Consider the following 7685-nt stretch of genomic DNA (forward strand, 5'->3'; position numbering starts at 1 on the left):
ACATATACAAATACACATTAAATAACGCAAATTTCTAAAAAAATATATGTACAAAAATGCACATAAAATAAAGTAAATTTGCATAAAAATACATATACAAAACACACATTAAATAATGTAAATGCGTACATAAACTAACCTAAATTTGTATAAAACTATATACAAAAATACACAAAAATATTTAAAATTTGTATGAAAAGAAATATACAAAATACACATAAAATTAGGTAAATTTGTATTGAAATACATATACAAAATACAAATAAAATAATGTAAATTTGAATGAAAATATATAAACAAATACACTTAAAATAACGTAAATTTGTATAAAATATATATGCAAGATACACATTAAATAATGTAAATGTGTATAAAAAAATATATACAAAAAAGAAATAGAATAATGTAAAATCCTATCAATATAAATACACAGAATATCAATAAAATAATGTAAATTTGTATGAAAAGAAAGATGCAAAATTCCAGTAAAATAGCGCATTTTTTATAAAAATATATATAACAAAATACACAATTTTTATTGAAATAAATATACAAAATGCATATACAGTAAGGTAAATATGTATTGAAAGAGATATTTAAAAATACATATCAAACAAAGTAAATTTGTGTCAAAATATATATACGAATACACATAAAATAACGTAGATTTCTATAGAAATATATATACAAAATACACATGAAATTATGTAAATACGTATAAAAATATATGTACAAAATACATATCTTGGTAAATTCGTCTCAAAATAAATAAACAAAATATCATGAAAAGAATGTGTATTTGTATGAAAATAAATAATAGATAATAAATTTGTATGAAATATATATGCAAGATACACATTAAATAATGTAAATATGTATAAAAAAGTATATACAAAAAACAAATAGAATAATGTAAAATCGTATCAAAATAAATACACCGAATATTAATAAAATAATGTGAATTTGTATGAAAATAAAGATGCAAAATTCCCATAAAATAGCGCATTTCTTATAAAAATATATATACCAAAATAGACATCAAATTTTTAATTTGTATTGAAATAAATATACAAAATGCACATACAATAAGGTAAATTTGTATTGAAAGAGATATGCAAAAATACATATAAAACAATGTAAATTTGTATCAAAATATATATACGAATACAAATAAAAAAACGTAGATTTCTATAAAAATATATATACAAAATACACATAAAATTAAGTAAATACGTATAAAAAAATGTATACAAAATACACATAAAATAATGTAAATTCGAATTAAAATAAATAAACAAAATACCAATAAAAGAATGTGTATTTGGATAAATATAAATATACAAAATACACATACAAAATAAACATAAAATAAGGTGGATTTGTAATAAAATATATGTACAAAATACACATACAATAATGTAAATTTAAATGAAAATATATATACAAATACACATAAAATACCATGAATTTGTAAAAAAATATATATTCAAAATAAATATTAAATAATGTAAGAGCGTATAAAAATAAATATACAAAGTACATATAAAATGAAAATTAAGGTGCAAAATACCTATAAAATAACGCATTTTTTATAAAATTATTGATACCAAAATACACATAAAATATTTGAGCTTGTATTAAAATAAATATACAAAATGCACATACAATAAGGTAAATTTGTATTGAAATAGATATGCAAAATACATATAAAATAATGTAAATTTGTTTCAAAATATATATACGAATACACATAAAATAACGTAGATTTCTATAAAAATACATATACAAAATACACATAATATTAAGTAAATACGTATAAAAAAATGTATACAAAATACACATAAAATAATGTAAATTCGTATAAATGTAAATAAACAATATACCAATAAAAGAATGTGTATTTGTATAAATATAAATATTCAAAATGCACAAAAAATAACGTAAATTTATATAAAACTATATACATAAAATAACGCAAATTTCTATAAAAATATATGTACAAAAATGAACATAAAATAAATTTGCATAAAAATATATATACAAAACACACATTAGATAATGTAAATGAGTATAAAAATATGTATACAAAATACCTATGAAATAATCTAAATTCGTATCGAATTAAATTAAGAAAATATCAATAAAGTAATGTAATTTTGGATTAAAATATATTTACAAAATACATATAAAATAACCTAAATACAAATACAAATATACACATAAAATAATTTAAAATTGAATGAAATAAATATACAAAATAAACATAAAATAAGGTAAATTTGTAATGAAATATATGAAAAAATACACATAAAATAATATAAATTTGTATGAAAATATATATACAAATACACATTAAATAACATGAATTTGTATAAAATTTGTATCAAAATATATACTTATACACACAATAAAATAACGTAATTTTTTTATGAAAATGTATATACAAAATACACATAAAATAATTTAAATACGTAGAAAAATATATATACAAAAAACACATAAAATAATGTAATTATGTATGAAAATATATAAACAAATACACATAAAATAATGTAAATTTGGATAAAATATATATACAAAATGAACATTAAATAATGTAAATATATATATATATATATATATATATATATATATATATATATATATATATATATATATATATATATATATATATATATATATATATATATATATATATATATATATATATATATATATATATATATATATATATATATATATAAAAAAATATATACAAAAAACACAGAGAATAATGTTAAATCGTATCAAAATAAATAAAGAGAATATCAATAAAATAATGTAAATTTGTATGAAAATAAAGATGCAAAATATTCATATAATAACGCATATTTGCATAAAAATATATACAAAAATACATATAAAATAATTAAATTTGTATTAAAATAAATATACAAAATGCACGTACAATAAAGTAAATTTGTATTGAAATAGATATGCAAAATGCACATTAATAATGTAAATTTGTATCAAAATATATATACGAATACTCATAAAATAGAGTAAATTTCTATGAAAATATACATACAAAATAGATATACAAAATACACATATAACTAGTTAAATTTGTATTTAAATACATGTACAAAAAACACATAAAATAATGTAGATTTGTATGAAATGAAAACAAATATATTTTATATAAAATATATATACAAAATACACATAGAATAATGTAAAATCATATCAAAATAAATACACAGAATATCAATAAAATAATGTAAATTTGTATGAAAATAAAGATGCAAAATACCCATAAAATAAAGCATATTTTTATAAAAATACATATACAAAAATACACATAGATTAATCAAATTTGTATTAAAATTAATATACAAAATGCACATGTATTTTGTATATATATTTTTATACAAATCTACGTTATTTTATGTGTATTCGTATATATATTTTGAAACAAATTTACATTGTTTTATATGTATTTTGCATATCGATTTCAATACAGATTTACCTTATTTTATGTGTATTTTGTATATTTATTTTAATACAAATTAATTTTTTCATGTGTATTTTGGTATATATATTTTTATAAATGCGTTATTTAATGGGTATTTTGCATCTTTATTTTCATACAAATTTACATTGTTTTATTAATATTCTGTGTATTTATTTTGATACGATTTTACATTATTCTATTTGTGTTTTGTATATATTTTTTTATACATATTTACATTATTTAATGTGCATTTTGTATATTTTAAAACAAATTTACGTTATTTTATGCGCATCTGTTATAATATTTTGATACAAATTTACATTATTTTATGTATTTTGTATATATATTTCAATACAAATTTAGTTTATTTTATGTATATTTTGTATATCTATTTTCATTCGTATCAAAATAAATAAACAAAATAGCAATAAAATAATGTAAATTTGTATGAGAAAACATATACAAAAACACATAAAATAACGCAAATTTCTAAAAAAATATATGTACAAAAAATGCACATAAAATAAAGTAAATTTGCATAAAAATATATATACAAAACACACATTAAATAATGTAAATGCGTACATAAAATAACCTAAATTTGTATAAAACTATATACAAAAATACACAAAAATATTTAAAATTTGTATGAAAAAAATATACAAAATACACATAAAATTAGGTACATTTGTATTGAAATACATATACAAAATACACATAAAATAATGTAAATTTGAATGAAAATATATAAACAAATACACTTAAAATAACGTAAATTTGTATAAAATATATATGCAAGATACACATTAAATAATGTAAATGTGTATAAAAAAATATATACAAAAAAAGAAATAGAATAATGTAAAATCCTATCAATATAAATACACAGAATATCAATAAAATAATGTAAATTTGTATGAAAAGAAAGATGCAAAACTCCCATAAAATAGCGCATTTTTTATAAAAATATATATACCAAAATACACATAAAATATTTAAATTTGTATTGAAATAAATATACAAAATGCATATACAGTAAGGTAAATATGTATTGAAAGAGATATTCAAAAATACATATAAAACAAAGTTAATTTGTTTCAAAATATATATACGAATACACATAAAATAACGTAGATTTCTATAGAAATATATATACAAAATACACTTGAAATTATGTAAACACGTATAAAAATATATATACAAAATACATATCTAGGTAAATTCGTGTCAAAATAAATAAACAAAAAATCATGAAAAGAATGTGTATTTGCATGAAAATAAATAATAGATAATTAATTTGTATGAAATATATATGCAAGATACACATTAAATAATGTAAATATGTATAAAAAAAATATATACAAAAAACAAATAGAATAATGTGAAATCGTAACAAAATAAATACACCGAATATTAATAAAATAATGTAAATTTGTATGAAAATAAAGATGCAAAATTTCCATCAAATAGCGCATTTCTTATAAAAATATATATACCAAAATACACATAAAATATTTAAATTTGTATTGAAATAAATATACAAAATGCACATACAATAAGGTAAACGTGTATTGAAAGAGATATGCAAAAATTCATATAAAACAATGTAAATTTGTTTCAAAATATATATACGAATACACATAAAATAACGTAGATTTCTATAAAAATATATATACAAAATACACATAAAATTAAGTAAATACGTATAAAAATAGATATACAAAATACACATAGAATAATGTAAAATTGTTTAAAAAAAAATAAACAGAATATAAATAACATAATTTAAATTTGTATGAAAATAAAAATGCAAAATACCCATAAAATAAAGCATATTTTTATAAAAATACATATACAAAAATACATATAGCATAATTAAATTTGTATTAAAATTAATATACAAAATGCATATACAATAAGGTAAATTTGTATTGAAAAAATATGCAAAATACACATAAAACAGTGTAAATTTATTTCAAAATCTATATACGAATACTCATAAATCAACGTAGATTTCTATAGAAATATATATACAAAATACACATCAAATAATGTAAACACGTATAAAAATATATATATAAAATACACATTAAATAATGTAAATTCGCGTCAAAATAAATAAACAGAATATCAATAAAAGAATGTGTATTTGTATGAAAATAGATATACAATATACACATAAAATCACCTAAATATGTATAAAACTATATACAAAAATACACAAAAATAATTTTAATTTGTATGAAAATAAATATACAAAATACACATAAAATTAGGTAAATTTGTATTGAAATACATTTACAAAATACACATAAAATAATGTAAATTTGAATGAAAATATATAAAGAAATACACTTAAAATAACTTAAATTTGTATAAAATATATATAAAAAATACACATTAAATAATGTAAACATGTATAAAAAAAATATACACAAAACACAAATAGAATAATATAAAATCGTATCAAAATAAATACACAGAATATTAATAAAATAATGTAAATTTGTATGAAAATTAAGATGCAAAATACCCATAAAATAACGCATTTTTTATAAAAATATATATACCAAGACACACATAAAATATTTGAATTTGTATTAAAATAAATATACAAAATGCACATACAATAAGGTAAATTTGTATTGAAATAGATATGCAAAATACATAAAAACCATGTAAATTTTTTTCAAAATATATATACGAATACACATAAAATAACGTAGATTTCTATGAAAATAAATATACAAAACACACATAAAATGTAGTAAATACGTATAAAAAAAGCTATACAAAATACACATAAAATAATGTAAACTCGTATCAAAATAAATAAACAAAATACTAATAAAAGAATGTGAATTGTATAAATATAAATATACAAAATACAAATAAAATAATGTAAATTTATATAAAACTATATGCAAAAATACACAAAAGTAATTAAATTTGTGTGAAAATAGATATACAAAATACATGTGTATTTTGTATATTTATTTTCATAGAAATCTACGTTATTTTATGTGTATTCGTATATATATTTTGAAAAAAATTTACATGGTTTTTATGTATTTTGCATATCTATTTCAATACAAATTTACCTTATTGTATGTGCATTTTGTATATCTATTTTCATACAAATTAAAATACTTCTGTGTATTTTTGTATATAGTTTTATATAAATTTACGTTATTTTATGTGTATTTTGTATATTTATATTTATACAAATACACATGATGTAAATTCGTATCAAAATAAATAAACAAAATACCAATAAAAGAATGAGTATTTGTATAAATATAAATATACAAAATACACATAAAATAACGTAAATTTATATAAAACTAAATACAAAAATACACAGAATAATTAAATTTGTATGAAAATATATACAAAATACACACAAAATAAGCTAAATTTGAATTGAAATATATATACAAAATACATGAAATAAAGTAAATTTGTATCAAAATATTTATACAAATACACATATAATAACGTAAATTTGTATGAAAATATATAAGCACAATACACATTAAATAAAGTAAATACGTATAAAAAAATATGTACAAAATACACATATAATCATGTAATTCGTATCAAAATAAATAAACAAAATACCAATAAAATAATATAAATTTGTATGAGTAAACGTGTATGTTGCATATTTTTTCAATACAAATTTACCTTATTATATACACATTTTGTATATTAATTTTAATACAAATTTAATTATTCGATGTGTATTTTTGTATCTGTATCTTTAAACATATGCTTTATTTTTTGGGTATTTTGCATCTTTATTTTCATACAAATTTACATTATTTTATTGATATTCTGCTCATTCATTTTGATACGAATTGACATTATTCTATGTGTATTTTGTATATATTTTTCATACAAATTTACGTTATTTTATGTGTATTTGTTTATATATTTTGACACAAATTTACAACATTTTATGGGTATTTTGTAAATACATTTCAAAAGAAATTTACCTAGTTTTATGTGTATTTTGTATATCTATTTTCATACAAACTCAAATTATTTCTATGTATTTTTGTATATATTTTGATACAAATTTTAGTTATGTTATGTGTATTTTGTAAATTTATTTTCATTCAAATATATATTATTTTATTGGTGTTTTGTTGATTTATATTGATACGAATTTACATTATTTTATATGTAC

The sequence above is a fragment of the Eriocheir sinensis genome, unplaced genomic scaffold (assembly GCF_024679095.1).
Source record: "Eriocheir sinensis breed Jianghai 21 unplaced genomic scaffold, ASM2467909v1 Scaffold369, whole genome shotgun sequence".
Lineage (NCBI taxonomy): Eukaryota > Metazoa > Arthropoda > Malacostraca > Decapoda > Varunidae > Eriocheir > Eriocheir sinensis.